This window comes from Lissotriton helveticus, chromosome 9, assembly GCF_964261635.1.
Source record: "Lissotriton helveticus chromosome 9, aLisHel1.1, whole genome shotgun sequence".
Lineage (NCBI taxonomy): Eukaryota > Metazoa > Chordata > Amphibia > Caudata > Salamandridae > Lissotriton > Lissotriton helveticus.
In genome coordinates, this window is record NC_136070.1 from 442,857,350 (window position 1) to 442,880,268 (window position 22,919).

At 47.8% G+C, this 22,919-nt stretch overlaps 1 protein-coding gene across 2 annotated transcripts in view; it reads left to right on the forward strand.

The window, feature by feature from the left end:
* Positions 1-22,919, forward strand: part of TDRD9 (tudor domain containing 9) — a 2,642,469-nt gene that overhangs the window by 165,134 nt on the left and 2,454,416 nt on the right. The window lies entirely within an intron of this gene.

Consider the following 22,919-nt stretch of genomic DNA (forward strand, 5'->3'; position numbering starts at 1 on the left):
GGTATAAGAGCATGTCATCAGCATAAAGTGATACAGAGCGATGCCCATCTGGCAGGGGGATCCCCCAGTGCAACCCACCATCGCGCATGATGTGCACCAATGGTTCCAATGCTAGTGAAGACAACAGTGGCTACAGCAGGCAGCCCTGCTGAGTGCCCCTGTGTATTTGTATAGGTTCTGAGATTAATGGACTGGTCTCAACCCGGGCTGTCTGGTTCGTGAACAACATTTGAACCAGACAGATGAACATTCCCCCCCGGGACTTGGCAGCGGGGGGCACTTCAGGGGTAAGCCCATTCCAGAGAGTCGAAGGCCTTCTCTCGATCGAGAGCCAAGCATCCAAAGTTCAGCCAGTCAGCAGGAGCAAACTCGACCCGGAAAAACTGACGTAGTTTCAGAGACGTGTTCCTGACCAGCACAAACCTGTTCTGAGCCAGGTGTAAAAGCTGTGAGATCAGAGGGGCCAACCTGTCAGCTAGGTGTTTTGCCAGCACCTTGTAGTCCATATTAAGGAGTGCTAGTGGACTATAAGAGGATAACTCTTAAGCATCCCTGCCCTGTTTTCGCAGCAATGTAAGGAGAGCTTTGCGCAGGGAGGGTGGGATGGACTAGGCCGTCAAGGACTCCTCTAATAGGGATTTTAGTTTTGGGACATTAGCTGGGTGTAGGATTTGTAAAATTCAAGTGGCAGTTGTTGGACTTGGCCTTGTTGGCTAAAGTACACTTAAACGTTTTGCTTTTCCCCAGACCGTTTTCTTGACAGAGTTGTGAAGTTAGATGCTTTAGGTACTTGCCACTGCTAACCAGTGTGCAAGTACAGATGTTCCCTGTATAAACTGTAGTGGTGATTGGTTGTCTCTGGTTGGTATGTTTGCCTTACTAGCAAGATCCCTAAGTGATGTGCACGGTGTGTGCCAGGGCTAGTACTAAAGAAACGCACAGAGAGGGAACATAGATCTTCACCGTAGGGCCTGCGTGCATTATGATAAATTAGCATGTTGTCCTTACAAGTGCTATCACTTGTCAGGCCTGACTTTCCCTTTTGCATACACTTGGGGCACCCCTGTAGGACGTCCTGGGTAATCCCTAGGCAGGGTGCAGTATAGGTAAACAGCAGGACTGGTGCCACTGTGGGTGCTAGGCCCTGACAGTGGAAAATACTCCATTTCATTTTCCCTTGTGAAAGGCCATCCTGCCCATAGGACAGAATGGGGAGGTTGGCTGTAGTATTGTTAGCCTAGTTTCCCAAGAATTGGAAATGGAACAGTGAAGTTTGGTATGTCTGAACTCACAGCGTCGTGACTCATCTTTTTGGGTAGATGGTTTTATCGCTGTGTATCCAGAAACGGCTGTTTGAGAAAATGGCTGAGTTTGTGCTTTAGACCTTTTTGTGTGTCTCAGCAGAATGTGAATTGCCTGCCTGGATCTGGGAGAGGTGAGAAAGGCTGAGGTAGGTCGTGCCCCAGGGGAGGGGTGGAGACGGCGCCAGGCTGCCCTGCACCTGGAGCGGGGAGAAGGAGAGGCTTTGCAAGGTGAAGAGGCTTGGGTCAGAGCCATAAAACAATAGACCCATCTCCCTCTGATTGATTAAAGATCCAGGCCCCCAGTATCAAAGAGAGGACGGTGACACTGGGGGGGGGGGGGGAGATATGCAAGACTGATTTAGGGAGGGGTCAGGAGAGTGGAGAGTGGCAGAGAGTGGAGAGGTGCAGGTCAGTGGCCTGTATAAGAATGTTTCCTGTTCTGAAGATGGAAATTGGAAGTTCTCCTTTAAAGGTGGGTAAGGCAGTTGTGGAGATTTTTTTGACAGAAGGGATATTTACCGACTTGGTGACTAGAAAGTGAAGAAGGAAGGTGTTATTCCATTTTTGCTGTTAGTCGCGGTGTGGTAGTTATCAGCAATAAGTGTTTCCGTGTGCTGTTTTAAAATTGTGTGCTTGTAGTTCTTTTTAACATTATTGGTCGGGTGTCCTGGGTAGTTTACGGACCATGAGTTGGGCCCATAACTCCGGAGTTTAGAGTTCCGGGTGGGGTTTAGCGGGTGCATAGATAACGACGGAGAGTTCTGATTCTATATGAATTGAAGGGAGGGGAAGATTGTTGGTGTAGAAAAGAGTAAGTCTACCAGGTAGCGTCCGATCTTAATGAGGCTACACGGTGTCTCTATGTTAGTGTAGAGGAGTAAGTCTACAAGGTCTTAAAAGGTTTTAATGAGGCCCCAAGGTGGAGCTCCCGGCTAAGTAGAGAGTTATGGTTTCCTCACATTGTACCAGAAAGGTCCTTGTGCCCCGAACTCGGAGCATTAAATTATCGACAGGTTCGAGGATTCCTTTGTTTGCGCCGCCGATGGTAAATGTTTCATGGAGGGCCCATTGCATACATACTGGGTTTCCTGACTGCTGGGATATAGACCGTATAGAGCGCCTGGGTTAATCCTGTAGAATTAGCCACACCAATGGTTTCCCTCCATTTCCCGATTCCGTGTGCGTCCGAGCGATATGGGCCGCACAATTGAGGCAGCACAGCTACTTCAATAGCTCCACTTGTTCCTGCCTCACCCGCCGTAGCCGCTCCCTACCAAGCGGGACCTCACAGGACTGCCCTCCCAAGCGCAGCAGCCCCTGTTCTATGTGTGCAATGTCTCTATCTAGGCTGTGCCCCATGTTTATGGTGTTCCCCAAGAAGTGGCCATGATCGTACCTTAAAGGTGTTTCACTCGATTAGGCCATAGGAGGCCATGTCGGTGTTAATGTCAAAATATTTGGTGATGCAGGTGTCCAGAAAGGCATGTAGTGGAGGAGAATTTTCTAGTGCAATGCCCTGGAGTCGTCCTGTGGGGATTTGAAGGGGGGGGGGGGGGCTATGATCCCAACGTAGCAGCAGGAATTGAGAAATATGGTCTCAGTGTGTGCGGCCTAGATAGTCTAAGTTTAAGACGTGGTAATACATCTGCTTGGGGCGACAAGGCGATGTATGCATATTTGTAGATCATGCAGGTTTGAGTAAAACGAGTAAACCTGATGTCTGTTGATGTGTCTCCAGATGTCTGTGAGGTGCAATGCTGCAGCCCCCCATCAGGGAGTGCAACTTTTAAGTGCCAGCGGTATGTGGGAGAGGAGGGAAGACCTATCCAGGCTCACATCCAATACACTGTTCAAGTCCTCCCCTATCACCCATGGCACCCCTCTCCAGCGGGTTAGGATTCCTGATAAGTCATTCAGGAACCGTGCCTGGTCACTTTTGGGCACATATATTGTGCCATGGAGCAGCTGTCGACCATCCAGGTGGCCCTCCACAAATACATACAGCCTCAAATGGCACCCTGGCATGCAACCACACCATTGCTCTGAGAGTATATGTGGAGTAATTGGTGGAGTAGACTTGGTCTCTCCACCTTTTCTGAAGGCATAGGGCTTCTGTCTATTTGAGGTGAGATTCTTGGAGGAAAGTTCTTTGTTTTACTGTGGCACAGGTATGAATGCACTGCATACCTGTGAGTGGGCCTGTGCATTCCACTGACATTCCATGACATTACATAAATGTCGGTTGATATGTCAATTTTCAGGGGGTTGGGGTGAGAGAAAACAGAGAGAGGAATGGCCTCTGGCTCTTGTTCGCAACAAGAGAAGGGGAGCAAGGGTTTGTGTTTGGAGGAGAGTGATTCTTGACAGGTGCAGAAGTCAAACAAATACCAACATAACACAACTAAAAGGAAAACATAATACCAAAAGAGCAGAGATGCAACTGCACCGTGACCAAACGTTTGGGCACTGAGAGCAGTCTTGTGCTCATCATGTAGGTGGTAGGTGTCGAGATGTGTGGTTATCTCTTCATATTCAGGATGCGGACTAACCCTGCTTTCCGCTTGCCCTCGCTGTGGGTGTATGCCGCACGGAGTGTGCAACAATGTGTGAGGTTGAGCTGGACCCCCTTTGGGGAGGGGAGTTTGAGAAGGTGCCACCAGTGTGCCCACCCATTAACAGGGTCGCCATGGGAAGGAAGGTGGGGTGTGGGGGATGGTAGGGGGGATTGTGGTGGGACGAGGGGTGGTAGAACTCACGGGAGGAAGGGGCCGGAGAAAATTAATGGTTTGTTGGGTATGCATGCGTGTGCCCGGCTTTAGACAGGGAGAAAGACTGCATCGCTAGGAGCTGTTGCTGGCTGGTATGGAAGGAGCTGAGTCACTCCTGCACAGGATAAGTTAACAAGCATTGGCATAGCCAATAGGTCTCGCTTTTGGGACCATATAAGAGTTTAGTTATGCGGCACAATACCCTTGGTGCAACAACATCAACTGTTGCATGGCTAAACACTTATAAGGTCCCAAAGGCGAGACCTATTGGCTATGCCAATGCTTGTTTATATTAAGTTTGACAAAATACCTCAAGTCAACACGTGTTTCAAGAACTATTACTTCATTTGTTGCTTCATCAGAACTCCCAGTATTGGTGAAATAATTAATTTTTATTGATTGTTTTATTGATTTTTATTTTAACATGCCAAACAATTTTAATGCTCGGCTCGTGCACAGACTTTTGGCTCGGCTCTCCCTTATAATGTATTGACTCGCCCACCTCTACCTTGCAATGCCTGGGCTGTACAAGGAAACACACCATAAGCAGCTTCTGAACGTGCACAAACAGAAAATATTTCCCCCACTTCTTTCGCCGTGCACAGGCGCACTCTGTCTGAACCTCTTGCGCTCCATTACCACAACCAGAAACGGTCCCCTTAGAGCACCCGCATCGTCTGCGCAGAAATGCTCTCTAATTCCTAGCTTTTGCATTTTTACAAATTATTTTTTTTTACAGCTCTGTGCTTTTCAGAAGCGCTACTGCCTACTTGTTAACAGTAGTCTACTTGGAAGGTCCCAAAGGCGAGACCTATTGGCTATGCCATTGCTTGTTTAAAATGTACTGTTCCAAGATGGCAAACAATCTTAACGCAGTCAATTAAAAAAACATAATAACATGAATGTGCATGAAAGAGTGCTTTGGAAAATGAACAGCCCAGTAGCCAATTGTAGTAAAACGCATATTTTGTGTCCTCCTTTGAAAGACTAATCATTTTGTCTCCTTTGAAAGAAGTCAGTAACGAGAGTTGAAGAGAAGAACCTCTACAAAAGGATTGAGGAAAAAACTAACAAGCAGGTGAGGAGAGGTCAGCGGGAGGGGAGCAAAAGGGATATGGTTGGCGAGGGAGCTGTGGCGAAGCATGAGGCAGAGTAAGGAGAAAAATAAAATAATAAAGCAAAAAAAAAAAAGGTGATGTTGGAAGCAAAGGACAAGCTGGGGAGATGGACCATGGATGGAAGCAGCCCACCTCCGAGAACAAGAAAACAGATGCACTTCCATGGAGTGCTAAGAAAAAAAGTTACCTTAGTGTGAGCAGTGGAGGGATACAAGCCAACTATTCAAAAAGAATATAAAGAAGGCATGCTCCAGGAGAGATATAAATACAAAAGGTGGAAAGAGAGCCTTTAAATGAGAAGCCAAAAGATTATATTGACAAGAGAGCCAACCAATGGTAAGCAACGGGCTCCCTATAAGTATTAGTATCATCCAACCTAGGTTTTCCTCAGCAGACTGCTAAAAGCGGTCAGTAGGCAACACCTAAAAATGCCTCAATGCAGATAGCTCTGGGGTAATATGACATCTTATCCGCCCCGGAAGTGGCACACTCCGACTTCCTTCATTCAAAGTGTGGCATCATGTGCACCACTGGCACAGGCACTAGTGACCCTGGCAGCTGGGAGCATGTGGCATCAGTTTATTGTAAGGAGTCTGCTTTCGGGAGAGATTAGAGGTCTCTGCAGACAGCCCTGTTCACCACTGTTGTGCAGCAGGTTTCATTAGGTTGGGGGCGTGGGGCTGAAGGGTGCAGTATCCACTCTCCCAACCAGGCATGGTGCCAGATACTAAAGGGACCCAGAGATCGCCAATACAAAAGAAGCAACGTTTGCTCTAAACCTTCAGAAGGATCATTGGCGAGGGAGCTGACACAGAACAGAAACTACAAAAGGTACATGTGCAGGAACTTTTTGGAGGAGTAAGGGTAGTATTAAGCGGTTCTTTTCACATATGGAAACTATTCTGTTCTTCTGTATACAGACATCTCCATACGTTTAATCACAATCTTGTGCTCTTCACCAGTGTTTCCCACCACATGAATGCGTTTTTGAATAACCGGTTGTGCTAGACCCCGGGGGCGTTGGAAATGTAGAATACAGTGATTATATCCATAATAATAACAATGGTGCTTTTACACCGAGTTTGAGGGGCCTCTGTTGTGGTTCGATAACATTGTAAATAAACAACAAGCCATTCCCCAACCTGAGCTAAAACAAATCAAAAAGGGCTGTTTATGCAACGCACCCAGATGAATTATTTTAAAGAACTGGCACTGCTATCGCCATCCCAAAAGTGCGCCTGAAGATGAAAGGCGGAGTCTGCTCCACCTCTCCTAGATATTTAATACTGACTCTTGCAAGGTGTAAGGATGCATCGCCGGCTAGCGCATTACCCAACTGACTCTAATGTAATAAGAAGTGGGAAGAAACAATATTTGAGGTCGAGCAGAAGTCTGTCCTTGCCTACCGAACATAAGGAAACACTAAATGGGGGAGTGAGTTGGATGTGGGGAAGTTAGTTTGGTGGGGCAGTCCTACTGCAATAAACGGTATGTGTGAGACACGATTATAGAGCCAACATCCTTATTGAAGCGCTAAGAGGCTAAAATGATGTGGCGCTCTGCAGATGAATGCACTTGAAGATATTACATGAAGATTACATTGAATGGGTGGAAATGGAGAGATGGAAGCCTCGGTACCCCGTGCGTGTAGGAAGTAGAGCCGAGAGGAGTGTGGGCAGAGAGGAGGGGCTGGGGAGAGAAAGGGTACAGTGAGATGAGACTTGCATTTAAAGCCTGGCGCGTGCCAGGCCTGACACACTCCTCCCAGAATGATAATATTTGTGCTTGTCATCTGTTCCACTCAGCTGAAATACTGATACGTAGAGTGGAGAGACAAGGGGGTAGGGCAGGAGTCACGCAGTTCAGACGGAAACCTGTCCACATTGACTTGCGTTGTCTGTGTCACTGAGTGACAGGAACAGGCGGACCTTCTGTGCAACTGAGAGGCAGCTCCCACTTTACAAGGCGGCAAAGCAACAAGGAGAGGCATAGCGAGCATTGGAGAGGCGTGCGTGCACTTGTGCGCGTAACGCAAGCTCTAGGCTGCAACAGGCAAAAGCGTGCTGTAGCATTTTCTGGAGCCACACACTAAATATCTCGAGAGCAGCGCATGCGCTGGCTCAGTGACCCCTAACAGGTTGGGGGAAAAGTGGTGGTGAGATTGGAAAAAGAGGGGACTTTTTCATAGGAGGTGCCAGCCTAGGTGTAATCATGCTATATATCGGGTGGGTATGTGAACAAGGAGCAAACTGTGGTCAAACATCATCTGCAGTTTGTGGAGTAACATTTGTGGCGCGCCGGAGTCCAGCAGAAGGAGTATGAAGGATGTAGAGCCTTCCTCCCTAGTGGATCTGACATCGTCCTCCTCAGTGTCTGAAGATGGGTTCACCGCCGTGGCTGCCCGCAAAGCACTCCTGCACTCCTGTATCAACTGTTCCAGGTCGAGAGAGCAGGGTAACGACAGAGCCCCGCGTTCAACCCCCCTTTGCCTCCTCTTGCCTTGTCTCAGCAGTGACATGTGAGAAGACTGATTTTGCATGGCAGGAGGGCCAGTCCTCCTCATCCCCCAGAGTTCAAGGCACCTTGGGATCTGTAAAGAAGTGAGTTTGTCCATCTGCCTCGACCCGAAGGCGAGCTGGGAAAAAGAGTCAAAGAGTATTTTATGTCTAGCTCTTGTAACTTCCACTTGACGGCCAGAAATGTGTGTCGCTGTCATTGGACACGGAGTGTATACTCTGGGATGATCAGGACAGTGGCTTTGTCTATCACCAGGGTGTCATGTCTCCAGGCGTCTCATATCCGATCCCAATCTCTGTAATGAAGCAGTTGGGCAACCATAGGTCTCCAGAAGGGATTGGGGGTGGCAGGAAGAGGCTTGAGTGCCAGCACGCGGTATAGTTGCTTCAACAAAAAGAAAGTTATGAGTGCCGATGCCAGTATAAAACAGTGGAGACACGTCTCCAAGTATGACACAGCGTCTTGTCCTACTGAGCCCTCTGGGACTCTTACTATTCTGATAATATTTCTGCAGGAGTGTCCCTCAGTATCTTCTGCCCTGTCCGCTAGGGCACAAATCTAGTTCTGAGAAGGCTTTTTTCTGCGTTTGTGCCTCTTGCATCTTCATCGTCCCTGCCTGAGAGAGAGAGAAGAAAAATATGGGGGTGCAGTCATGAATCGGGAAAAGTTACACTAGGGTCCTAGATTCGTTTACAACACTGCTTCTTCCAGTGCATTGCTTCTTGTTGTTTGGCAAAAAGCAGCAGCATGGCCGTGAGCTTTCGAATGTTCTCTGGGACATCGAGGACAAATTCCAGAAGTGCTATCAAAGGGGTATCCTGTAAGTGATATTTGTGATCTGTCTAATATGTCTAAAAACATCCGTCCAAAACCTTTGTATTGTGCCACATTCCCATAAGTGTGAAAAGGTGGCGTTCTGATCCATGCACCCCCAACATCTAGTGTCTGGATGTATGCCCATGCCGTGCAACTGAAGAGGTGTGCGATATAGTCTGTGTAAAAAATTGAAGTGGATTAGGCGCAATCTATAATTCGGTGAGAGGCTTTCTAATTGCGAGCAACAAGGGGTGGTGATGGACAGAGTCTCTGAATTAAGCAGAGTACTCTCACCCAGTCAAGAGATCAGGGCTAGATCCAACACCGTTTTTTAGCTCATTGCACCATCCCAGTTTCAGAACCTGGCTGTATGCAAATTAGTCTGTCCCTGGCCCAGTGCATCATGGGAACAGGGCAGACCAGACTACAAAAGCCAATTCTTACACTGGGAAGGAAACAAGCTTCCGGGGACCGGTTTCTGCCATTTCAGGCGTCTTCGGCCCGGCTTGCTTGAATCCTGATGGTGCAATGAGCAAGGGACTCACATCTGAGTATACCCTTCCACGCTTAGGGTGGACAAATTTATTTACAACAAGGGGTGGTGATGGACAGAGTCTCTGAATTAAGCAGAGTACTCTCACCCAGTCAAGAGATCAGGGCTAGATCCAACACCGTTTTTTAGCTCATTGCACCATCCCAGTTTCAGAACCTGGCTGTATGCAAATTAGTCTGTCCCTGGCCCAGTGCATCATGGGAACAGGGCAGACCAGACTACAAAAGCCAATTCTTACACTGGGAAGGAAACAAACTTCCGGGGACCGGTTTCTGCCATTTCAGGCGTCTTCGGCCCGGCTTGCTTGAATCCTGATGGTGCAATGAGCAAGGGACTCACATCTGAGTATACCCTTCCACGCTTAGGGTGGACAAATTTATTTACAACAAGGGGTGGTGATGGACAGAGTCTCTGAATTAAGCAGAGTACTCTCACCCAGTCAAGAGATCAGGGCTAGATCCAACACCGTTTTTTAGCTCATTGCACCATCCCAGTTTCAGAACCTGGCTGTATGCAAATTAGTCTGTCCCTGGCCCAGTGCATCATGGGAACAGGGCAGACCAGACTACAAAAGCCAATTCTTACACTGGGAAGGAAACAAGCTTCCGGGGACCGGTTTCTGCCATTTCAGTAATGCCAGAAACCGGTCCCCGGAAGCTTGTTTCCTTCCCAGTGTAAGAATTGGCTTTTGTAGTTTGGTTTGCCCTGTTCCCATCATGCACTGGGACAGGAACAGACTAATTTGCATACAGCCAGGTTCTGAAACTGGGATGGTGCAATGAGCTAAAAAACGGTGTTGGATCTAGCCCTGATCTCTTGACTGGGTGAGAGTATTCTGCTTAATTCAGAGACTCTGTCCCTCACCACCCCTTGTTGTAAATAATTCTAATTGCGAGCAACAGCACTGCCACTGTTTGTCGGTAATCACAAGGTTAGTGTCACCCTCCCATTCTGCTTTAGACGTGTACGCGACAATAGGCGACTCCCTTTGCGTTAAACTGTAAATACGTGTGATTAATTTACTAGGGGAAAGGTTGGACAGCATATTTTCTAATGCTGGTAATGCAGGCGGTTCCCGAGGAAAAGCCTGGTATCTAGCTCTACATGCAACCCTAATCTGATAGTACAATAACATGTGCGATGCAGTCTATGTATGTAAGCTGCACATCTGTTCCAGTGACATGGACGTCTCATCTGGGTATAGGTCACCCCCTTTCACCAATGCATGTGCCTTGCCTCGCATTGTGGCGGCTTTATCCGTTAACGGAAATAGTAATGGGTTCCCCCCTAGTGGCATGGAAGGAGCATAAAGCACCTCTTGATGAGCTCTCATTGCAATCCCTCCCCTTGCCCATCTTGTTGTTTCCACCGTGTCGATTTCCAAATGCGGTCGTTTATAAGGCTGGTAAACTGCTGTATTAAGCGGAATAGGAGCTACTCTATCAATTTCTATTGCCACGTGGCGTTGGTAGGGTGCTGCCAAAAGAGTAGGTATTGCGCCTGTGCACTGTAAGCGTATAGTTAAAAATCGGGAGCTCCTAAACCACCCTGGGTGAAAGGCAGTGTCAACAAACTCCAGGAGACCCTTGGCTGCTTATCTGCCCACACTAAGTCAAGAATGTGAGACCAGAGTTGTCTGAAAAAGTGAGTGTTCAGCGGCATCGAGATATTTACAAATAAATGCAGCAGTTTAGGTAGTATCACCATTTTTGTGATTGCTATGCGGCCTATCAACGACAGCGGCAGTGATTTCCACCTCTGCACTTTACACTCCAACCAATCCACCACCCTTCTGTAATTTGTTAGCCATATGTCTTGTATAGACCTACTTATCCATATTCCCAAATATTTTACTTCACCACTAGCCCACTGTATAGGGATCTCCGTGTCAAACTGGGTTGTGGTATCAGTGAGCGGAATCATTATGGATTTAGACCAATTTATCTGAATGCCAGTTAGCCCACCATACCTGATCAATTCTCTCATAACCACTACAAAGTTATCCTTGGGATTAGTTAAGTACACTAACATGTTGTCAGCGTACATCGAGATCAGCAAGCCTCCCTTGCTTTTCCTCTGTTTGAGTGGATGGATGACGAAACGGTTGGGTAACCTCATTTAGATTTAACTGATCGGGGCACACTGACAGGGGGTGGGTGTAGGGGGTAGGGGGGGTAGAATTGTTGGGTTAGGGACAGTTGGGGTAACCTTGATTGCCTTGATAATTTTCAATGAGCCATCTGCGTAATGGCGATAAATGGAACGTTTAACTGGAAGGTTGAGTGCATGGAGAAATTAATAAAAATCTATTTAAAAAAAATCGAGATCAGCAAGCCTCTCGAGGAAAATATTATCCTCCTGTGTGTGGTGCTGTCGTAGCCTGGCCGCCAACTGTCCCGTAGGAATTGCGAACAATAGTGGCGACAGGGGACAGCCCTGCCGTGTACTCCTAGTTACCGCGAAATATTCCGATATCTGCCCGTTTACTCTGACTCTTGCCATTGGTTTTGTGTATAACAATTGAATCTGCTTAATAAACAGAGGACTAACCGCTATATGTATCAACAAACCATTTTGCATTTCCTAAATAGCGAATTTTAAGGAATCGCTATTTAGGAAATGCAAAACGGTATGTATGTACAAAATCGCTTTACAATAGCGATTCCTTAGCATTCCTTAATTTGAGATTAGCAAATTGTCAATCGCAAATTACCCCTTCATTTCCATGGGCCAGGAGGCCCATAGGAATGAAAGTGCAATTTGCAATTAGCACTTTGCTGATCGCAAATTAGGGATGTTTCCAAGGGTGCAGGGGTGTCTCAAGAACACCCTGCTGCACCCCTGAAAAAGACATTTGGGGGCATATGGCGCACATACATGCCCTAAGGGCATGTATGGGCGTCATATGGCACCTTTGGTTTTTATCAAAAAAGATTTTTGATAAGAATTCGCAAATTACCACCAACTAGAAGTTGGTGGTAATTTGCTACTCCTTAATGGCATTTTTTGCATTTTATTTGTTTGATACATTGCATTTAAGGAATCGCAAAATTTGCAATTCCTTAAGTGCAATCGCAAAATAAGGATTAGCAAATTTTGCTAATCCTTATTTTGCATCAAACTTGTTTGATACATTCCATTTGTCTATTTAGCATTCGCAAAGGCCGAAATTCGCAGAATTTCGGCCTTTGCGAATGCTAAATAGCTTGATACATATAGCGGTAAGTCCCATACGAGTCAACAGGACAAACAGGAACTTCCACTCTAAGGAATCCAATGATTTTGTGGCATCTAACAGTGCAGCTGCAGCCTGTACACGAGGGGCCAAATAATGAAGCAGTCCAAACATTGTTCACAAATTGTGAGAGGTCGAGCGACACGGTATGAAACCGGATTGATCCGGCAGAGCTATCTGCAGGAGCATCGGTTGCAACCTATTTGCAATGAGTTTGGCATAGATCTTGGCATCCAAATTGATCAGGGACAGTGGGCGATAGGAATCGGGCATAGTGGGATCTTTGTCTGGTTTCAGTAGTGTGATTATTGTAGCTTCACGGCGTGTGGGGGGGAGGATACCTGTTTCCATAGCCTCTAGGTACATCTGTAGTAAACGGGGCACAATTATGTCAACACATTCTTTGTAGAAGGCAGCAGTTAGCCCATCTGCCCCTGGAGCTTTTCCCGCTGGCATGCTGCTTATTACTTGCCTAATGTCTTCTACAGTTATGGGAAGTTCCATGTATTGCCTTGCACCGTCATTAAACCAGGCCACGGCCAAAGTATCCAGATAGTCAACTATATCGGTCTTAAAAGGGTTGATTTTAGAGGTGTATAATGTTTAATAGAAATGGGACAACGTGTTTAAGATTTCTGGTGGCGTGCTGACCAATTCTCCTTCCATTGTGCGTGTTTCAGTAATATATTCAGCTCCCCTAGGTGGTCTCAAGAGGCCTGCTAGCGTTTTCACGGCTCTCCCCCTCACCATATCTCCTCGCCTGGGCGTGCTTGTGGAGGTATGCAGTTTCCCTCTCTGCCTCTGCCTGAAATTCCATCAGTTTAGTCCTAATCAATGCCTTGGTGGCCGTGGAGGGAGACTGCAGCTTCGACATTTCCAACACACTGAGTTCGTGCTCCAGTTTCCGTAATGTGTTGCGTACATCCCTGAGTACTCCTGTTTTAAGTGCTATGCAATCCCCCCGTATTACAGCTTTAAACGCTTCCCATAGTGTGTCAGGGGACTCTACCGTGCCCTAGTTAAGTGTGAAATAGTCTTCTATTTTCCCTCTCAATTTCTCTCGGAACACTTGATCTAACAGCGCACTAGATGGAAACCTCAAGCTGAACGGTGTTATGTATGGCCCTGGCACTTTAAATTTCCACTGGGCGGGTGCATGATCGGAGAGAGTGCGCGAGTGGTGCTCAGCACTAGTCAACCAAGTATGTATGTCCCTGGAGACGATCCAAAAGTCCAACATCGACCATGCGTTGCGATGTCACACATCTACCTTCCCTAAGCATTGGATGTAAAGCCCTCCAGGAGTCCACTAAATGAAGGTCAGCTATGATGTCGGGTAGCAAAGCTGCCGCTTTAGGGAGATGTTCACTAGATGAACGTAGCCTGTCAGCTGTGTCCGAGAGAACTACATTAAAATCCCCTCCCGATATGATTGCTGTGTTAGTCATTGCTTGTACTCTCTGCCAGATGAAGGAAAAGATTTCTGGATCGTCCGTGTTTGGGCCATACGTGTTTATAATCACCATGGGTGTATTGTAGAGCATGCCCTGAAGAATAATTTATCGACCTTCCCTATCTATTATTGTGGGGTGCGCCCGCCATTAAAGTCCCCTACGGATCAAGATTGCAACCCCTCTGGAGTAGTTAGAGTATCTGGCTTTCACCACCTACCCCCCCCATCTATTGTTCCTAAACATGCCCGCTGCGGCCTTTGTCAGGTGCGTTTCTTGAAGTAGGCAGAGGTCAACCCCATGCTTCAGAAGGTAAGAGTGAACCAACCTCGACTTTCTCCTGTCATTCAGACCCCTAACATTCCATGAGAGACACGTCAAGTGCGTCATAGTGGAGGTACATAATATATAGAGTTGTGGCTCACGGGTTATAGAGATGCAAATAAATCAAAGTCAGAGAGCATATTAGTTATAATCTAGACCATTTTAACAATGCATGTGTAGTGACCGTGAAGTCTAGACAGTTTGGTGCGTGTCATTCGTATTTGACTGTTACTACTTAAAATATTACCTGGCAGGTCACTGAAAAAGAACTTTCCCACCCCCTCCTTCCCTCCCACACCAACCCCCCAATCAGGTTGTGAAATTTCCCCCCAACTACCCCCAACTGTAAACAACTACTCCACAGAAGTGAACCTAAGGGACTCATCCCATGGGGGAATGTGGGGCCGCCGACGGGACTCCCCTGCACTTACGTCAGGGTGGCCGACCCCGTGTCTGACTACCAAGTTACGCATTGCCATTATACTTCGCAGTAGTGCTAGCATGTCAGTAGGGCCCGTTAATAAACATATATTCAGCCGTAACCCACTTGCAGAGTAGAGTAGCAATCTTAACTATCAAAGAATTAATACGTCAATACTTCATACAAAAAAGGCTTATCTGTAAATCCAGCATTAAGCGTCAGAACTCTCAATCGTTGTCACTCAAGTTATTTTCAGCTTGTGAATCGCTCGATGACGTCTTCTGCTTTTGTTCCTTAGCCATTTGCTTTGCAAATGCCAAGGCGGCTTTGGCATCAGTAAAGAAGGTAGGCTTTCCATGACCTTGAATTCGCAACTTGGCAGGGTATATCCGAGAGTATTTGGTTCCGAGTTGTTGGAAAGTTGTTGGAAAATCTTCTTCGCAGGCATGAACTCCCTGCAGGCCGCCTGAACCTTCAGTGTGAAGTCTGGGTACATGGCGATGTCATTACCCTTATACTGTTTGGCCCCTTTCTCTCCTGCCAGTCTAAGGATAACAGTCACGGTCTCTGTAGTTAAGTACTCTCGCCAATATAGGTCTTGGTGGAGCACCAGGTCTCAGCCTGGGGCCCAGTGTTCTGTGAGCGTGTTCTATCAGAAACATGGCAGACAAGTCTGCTCCGAAAAGATCTGTCATCCTTGTCTCAATGTATTTCTCCATATTTTGTATGTCTGTTGTCTCGGCGACCCCGTGATTCCTATGTTATTCCTCCTTGATCTACCTTCCAAATCTTCATTCTTCTGCTTGATGACTTGTAACACTCCATCCATATCGCGTAGTTTCCTGTCCATGTCCGTTTGTCCTTCTTCTGCCTCTGTTACCCTGGTTCCTAAGACACTCATTTGGTCTTCCTGCTTTTCCCATCTGCAAGGGAGTTTATTTTGGAGTCGATACCTTGTAGACTTGCTTTCAGGTCTTTAAACATTGAACGGATATCTTTCTCTGGTGACGACGCACCTGTAGTATCCTCAGTTTGACTTAGTAGATTGGAGTCTCCATCTGAAGGTTTGTTGGAGTTATTTTGTCAAAGTTAATCCGAGGTTGTCTCGTGTCTGGCTTCCCCATCTTGGCCAGCTGCTGGTATTGTGAGATGTGGCCGCTAGAGTTTATCACCCCCTAGGTGCACAGCGCCTGTTCCAGATCGGTAGGACGTGCCTACTATTGGTTTCTCACTGCGCCTTGGGTCCAACGTGGCTGCAATGCTTCATAGCAGAAGGACAGCACAGTGTAATCAAAATGGCGTATTTGATACGGGGTGGAGTGTATCTCAGCTTCTCCTGCAGCTCCCGCGTGCCCAGTGCCTCCAGTCATACCCTATACCATGTCTGTCTCAACGTCCGGTGCACTGCCCGCTCCCTCCTTCTGAAAATCCATGCACGAACATGGGTCAACTTGCCCCCACCCTCTGGACGCCGCCTGTCCAGTGCATCACAGGTTGTTATCCCTTGGCCAGGGCCTCCGAAGACGCAGGGCTGTCACCCACCTTTAGCAACAAGTGTTTGCCTGGAGCATCTAATAAGGGCAACACTATTTAGGAGGTGGCAGTGGTAGCCTTCACCCCGGGTAACCAGATGTCTGTTAAACACCTTTTCCTCAGCAGTATCTTTCTCATGAGCACATGCAGCCTACTCAGTTCATTCCCATGCGGGCAGGCTCAGAATATTGGCTCCAGGGACAGGAATCACCCCATCACCTAGAGTTCAACACGTCCCAGAACCACTGATGTTCTCCCAGCAGAGCCGTTCCTATCACCAGGCTCCCGTGTGAAACTCCTAAGAAACACTGATTTTAATGCGCCTCTACACTGTGCGCCACTTTTCACTCAAAGCAGGCCGCCACGCACACTAGTACGAGCACACGAGTGGACTTCAATTTAATACCCCCTCATAGCCAGTAGTAATCACGTTGCAACGCGCGAGTCGCGTTATGGAGGTTGTCGTAGTTCTTCACAGACCTTCACGAAATGGCGGCGATGTCCGTTATCTACATTGTCCTTTCTGTTCCTATGAGTATTTCTTAAACAGGTGTTGGCAGTAGATCTTATTTCCATTTAGTCGTGAAATAGAGATCATCGACGCAGGAGGATCAGTGGCAGTGATCCTCCTGGACCTGAGCGCGGCCTTCGACACGGTCAACCACCAAATTCTGGTCCAGCGACTCAGAGATCTTGGGATCACAGATACCGCCCTGGCCTGGTTGAAATCGTTTCTCCATGACCGTTCATTTCAGGTGATTGAGGGTAGTTGCATATCCAGGGCGACCCCTATACGTTGCGGAGTGCCACAGGGCTCCTCCTTGAGCCCCACACTCTTCAACGTGTACATGTCTCCTTTGGAAAAAATAGTCACCCCTCATGGCATCAAACTCCTAACGTATGCAGACGACACCCAGCTGGTTGTCTCTCTCTCTCTCAGGAGGGAAATCCTTCCGTCGATCTTTGCTCTTGCCTGAGAGACATAGTCAGCTGGATGGATAGATCTCACTTGAAGCTCAATAGCGACAAGACGGAGATACTGGTAATGGGGAATCAGTCTCTCTTTCGTCCGGACTCTCTATGGCCCCCATGTATGGGTAAACCCCCAACCCCCAAATCCGAGCCTCGGATTATGGCTCGACCAAAATCTTACCATGCACACCCAAGCTAGGAAAAGGGCCGGAGTCTGCTATGGGCTCCTGCGATCCGCCCGGAAAATTCTACCACTGCTCCCTTTTCCATCAAGGAAACTCCTGATCCAGGGCCTCATTCTGTCACGGCTGGATTATGGAAACGCACTGTTTCTGGGCGCCCCGCAGAAAGTAACCACTAAACTACAGGTGGTGCAGAACGCGGCCGCACGGATCCTTACCAACCCCAAAAGTCAGTGCTCGGCCAAACCAGCCATTAGAGCGCTTCACTGGCTGCCCGTGGTTGAAAGAGTGCAATTTAAGGCGCTCTGTTTAACGCACAAAATTCTCAACGGGAAAGCCCCTCCCATCTTCAGAGACCTGGTAACTCCTTACACCACTGCCAGACCTCTCCGATCCTCTAACGCCCATTTAACTTTGCCATCTAAGATCAAGAGAACACGATCGGGAGGTCGGCGTTTCTCCTACAATGCCTCTAAATTGTGGAACTCTCTCCCCCCGATATGCGTGCACAGCCCAACCTTCTGGCATTCCGAAAATCTCTGAAAACCTGGCTGTTCCCATGAGCTCCCCCTTCTGACTCTGCCTGTACTTATTCAGCGCTGGGATGCTCACGGGCAGCCATGCGCTCTAGAAATCTTGTAACATTAACATTAACATATATCCTCTAGACAAATCACTTTTTAAGTGACTAATACCTTACAGTATGTGGGAATACAGTTTCCTTTGACCCGCTTAACCTTTGGGAGTACAGGTACCTAGACAGCGACTGAGAAAATGCTGTAAGCAGTGTGTGTGGGCGGAGCTTTGTCATTGGCTCTTAGTTGCCTTCAGAGATTCACTAAAACTCATAAGATCAATTTGTGTTACAAGGCAGTTGGATTGCACCAAGGCTGACTGTTCTCTGAAATAATTGACTGGCAATCAATTTTGCCATCTTCAAGGAGGTAATGCTTCTTACTTTCAGAAGCTTGCCTTTTGGGTGCCTAACTATTAATTAAACAACACTATTGACAAATCCAATCTGTTTTCCCTGTGCAAAATCTATTGGTCATTGTCAATGGTTTGTTGCATGTTGCACAGGAGCCTGCATCCCTATGCACAGGAGTATGGGTGGGGGTCGAGCAACATAAGAGAGGAGGGTAGGAAAGACATCGGAAGGTGGGGTTAGAGGGGATTTGTTTTAAACCACGGGCAGTTGGAGAAGGGCTGAGGGGTGACACCAAAGGGAACCCGGAGAGGGTGACGCCTTGAGGAACGGAGGAGGGCGGGGTAGAGGGTGGCACCACAGGGAGTGAGATGAAGGATTGGGGTGAAGGAGAGATACTGCAAATGCATGCACTCTCCAAGAGTACATGCCGAACAGTTGGGGAAAAAAAAAAGAAAAAAAGAGTACTTGCAGCCAGAAGACTACCCACTTGAAGCTGTCCTTGGCCTATCCACCAGGCCCAGGCTATCCTCCGACATGCGGTGGTACTGTGGTGGCATGGCTGAGGGGTAGCATCGAAGGGGAGGGAGTAGCCCCTTAGGACGATCTTCAAAATCCATCTGTCTGACGTGATGTTGGGCCAGTGAGGGAGGTGATGGTGAATCCTGCCGCCCACTGATGTTTGATGGGCCTGAAATGTCGGACTAGGAAGGCTTGGAGGCTGCTGCAGAGGGAGGGTTGGTGGACTGGCCTGCCCGCTGGCCCTCTAAACAACGTCAGTGGTTCCCACGTCCCTGGCTGCGCGATGGTTGGGGAATTTGCGTCGGCCTGTGGCTCTGGGCAGAACATAGTCCCTTATAACTATTCCCAAGAGAGAAAAACACCTAAAGAGGATATACACATACTGTTCAATCTTAAGTTATCACTATTCGTCATACCCAATGTCCTCGAATCAACAGAATATTACAATAATATCCCTGAATGTAAAAGACCTCAACCACCCGGTCAAGAGAAGTAAGATTATTGATTACATATATAAACAGAAAAGTGATATACTTCTGCTACAATAAATAAAGATTGACTCCACACACATCAATTCACTTAGAAATAACCTCTACTCAGAGGTAACCGATTCTGCTACCAGAGGCAAGAAAAATGGGGTACGAACTCTCATTGCCAAAAAAGCAAACATCAACCAAGTAACGAGCACTGCAGATTCGCAAGCTAGATGGGTCATTTCGGAGTTGAGTAAACCCAATACAGAATTTTATATCACGAATATTTATGCACCTACCAAAGACGAGCCCGGTTTCTGGGAGGACCTCTCAAATCAACTTAAGACATTCCCTGACTCAGCCATGCACATACTTGCGGGAGAGTTTAACCTTCCTCTAGACCCAACCCTCGATAGAAACGCGCACTGTTCTGAACTAATAAATCACACAAAATCCTTTTTAATCTGTGCAAGCTATTTAACTTGAGTGACACCTGGAGAACAAAAAATGAACCAATCATTTTTAAGAATTTTTTTCCCAATCCTCAAACACCAGCAGAAAGGTCTTCTCATTCACTAGATGTTAAAAGATGTCTCAAGTTCTACTTGCATCAAACTACCACTATAGACAAGGTAGATCAGCTGTTTGTGGTATATGGAACCCTCAGTAAAAGATTTCCTGTTTCAAAGCGGACTATAGCAAGATGGATTGCTTCATCCATACAGTTTTGCCATCCTCAAGCAGGAAAACCATTATCTGCTGCAGCTAAGGCCCACTCTATCATAGAGGTCTCCACATCAGCAGCTCTCTCTGCCAGTGTGCCCATATAACAGATTTGCAGAGAAGCACCTTCGGATCAACCCAAGGAGGCAATGACAAGGCGGGACCACTGATTTGTAGGCCATAATTTCTCTCAGCCTTTCAACCACTGCATGCCAAAACCTTCCCAGCGCTGGGCAGGTCCAGGTCCAGGTCATACGTAGGAAAGCCGGTATGCTAGCGTTGCATCTAGGACATCCCTCAGGGCGCTCAAGGAACAATCTGTTTAGTCTCTGTGGTGTGAAGTATGTATGTGTGGTGCAAGAAATGGAATTGTCAATTTAAATCTCATGTAACTTGCCACTTCTTTAACCTGTGCTCAGGCTCTGCTCCAGTCCGTCAAAGTCTACTAAATTGTCATCCCATAGCAGTCGTGTCCTCCCTGTGTCACTCCGGTGATTCATTTTGAGCGCTGTGTAGGGACGCGATATCATGCCCCTACTAGAGCCGATGTTCAAGGTGAGCCTCAGCAGCTGGGACTCTGGAGGCTCTAACGGGCCATAGTCCTTGTATTGTGCGGGATATTTTTGGGTATTGCAAAAATTGTGCTGGGCCACTGTGAAACCATTACCGCATTTATGCAAAAGAGACAAAAACATCTCCTTTATATAGATTCCCCAGTGACTGGCATCCCCCATCCGTCCACTGACTCACATCCATCACTGAGTGCATCCACTGAAGCTGGCCCAGCCACCATTCAGGTAGCCCACAATGTCTGGGCATCTTGAGGAGTTACTGGCGCCCCAAGTTGTGGTGGTTGATTCGGCCCCTCAACTATCCCATCCAGAAGATGTTTCTCCCTATTCGGGCCTTTGTCAACCATAACGCCGCTTATTGTAGGTGACTCGCCAAGTAGAAGAGGAACAAATCGGGGACCCCAAGTCTGTCTTTATCTAGATCTTGCTTCAGGACATCTAGTTTAACTACTCCTCTTCCCCGCCCACACTAGCAATATAAATAGGCAGTTAACGGTTATAAAGGGGGACGGCGGAAGGGCATGTAAAATGTTTTGTAACACATACAAGCAGCGTGGGAGGAGGACCATTGTGCTTAGGGCCACCCACCCCACAACTGAGAGTGGCAGGTTGTTCCAGAAGGCTATCGAGGATTCTAGTCCCTGTATAATATTCCCAATATTATATTCGTATTGCTGATATGGAGTGTGAGCCACCATGAGCCCCAAATAGTGGAATGCATGCACTTCACAAGGTGCTCCCACCTCTGGGAGGTCCCCGTTGTGTACTCCCTCTAAATCAGCAAGAGGGAAGACAACAGTTTTTAGTTTATTTACTTGGATGCCGGACACAGCACCAAATGTTTACATCACCTGCAAAAGGAGGGGGAAAATATACAAATGTGTTGTCTGTGTACATAATCACTTCATGTGTTCTGTGACTAATTCTTGTGTCTAGTCACCCATAGGGGTCCTGAGATGTATTGCTAGCGGCTCCACTACCAGGGCAAATAGCAATGAGGATAGTGGGTGGTCTCTGCTGTCTATGGAGAGACTTTAGTCCTTATTCGCACTCTAACCAGCGGCACTGCATACAGTAGTCGCATCCAGTGCATAAACCGTGGACAGAAGCTTGCTCTACCCAAGACCTCCCGCACAAACATCCAGCTCAGGGATGAACCCACATTGACCTTTGTTCACCAAACGTGCCTCCACCCCTCGCAGCCTGGCAGATGCAGCTTTTGCGAGATCTTCATGTTAACGTTTATCATTGGTAAAGGGTGGTATGACCCCAGGTCATGGGGGCCTTGTCTGCTTTTGAGAGCATAACTATTCGTGCTTCTCTCCTAGACGGGCTGAGATTGCTTATGTGATATACCTCCTGGAGGGTGCCCAGTAGTTTTGGGATTAGCTGTGCTTTGTATTGTTGGTACCACTCCACCACCACTCCCTTGGCTCTGCACCTCAGCATGTTCCTGAGGGCCTCCCTAATTCCTTCCCCTGTAGTTCTGCTTTGTTACATTGTTTTCCCATTAACCTAGGCACTTCCACCTGGTTTAGGAACTATTCAACTTTGGCCAGAGTTACAGGGGTGTGGCGCCCCATAGACATTTTTAGGTGCACATGGTTGGGCGATAATAGTTGCCTGCGTACATGCCGTTCCATCCTCTGGGGGTAGTAAGTCCCAATATCTGAGGTAGGGGCTTTCCCCCTCAGAAGCCAGGCCAGTAGTCGTCATGGTCTGCACCGTCACAATGCAATCATTGCCGATAATCCCTTCTGGTAAAGCTATCTAGGCTGTCCCAGGTGTTCTGCAATGCCCTCCAAGCGACCACCACCTGGCTGTATCCCTGCCATGCCGCCCAGGCATTGCGTTGTAGCGCTTCCAGTTGTTTTCTGTTCTCTCTTAGATAGCATCTAATTTGGACGGGTGGCACAGATTTTGGACAGACACTCCCCATGGTCACGACCTTGAGTGTGTCCCACTCTGAACCCAGCAGACTTACAGTTCGACTCAAAGTACTTCTCTGTTGTCTCATCCAGGCCCTCCCAGAATGCGTTGTCTCGGAGCGCTTCAGTCAGAGTCTGCAGAGCAGCACACCAGGTCTCAACACCGCTCTTCCCCACTCCAACAATAAGGAGGCATGGTCCGAGAAATGTAATTCTCATCTTACCAACCTCTTATGCAGACTCCCTCATCACTAGAATCTATCCAATCTACTACATATGTCATGGCCCATGTTGTGTAACAAGAGTCCCTTAGGAAAGGGTGCTGGGCTCTCCAGATTCGACATCCGGACCCTGCTCGACAAGGGGGAAACAGTGGCCCTCATCCTCCTGGACCTCTCCGCTGCGTTCAACACGGTCTGCAACCGCACCCTAGTCCAGCGCCTCAGCAACATCGGTATCCAAGAGAAGGCACTGGAGTGGATCATCTCGTTCCTCGCCGGAAGAACACAAAGAGTCCGCCTCCCCCCGTTTCGCTCCGAGGCCACCGAAGTCATCTGCGGCGTCCCGCAAGGATCTTCACTC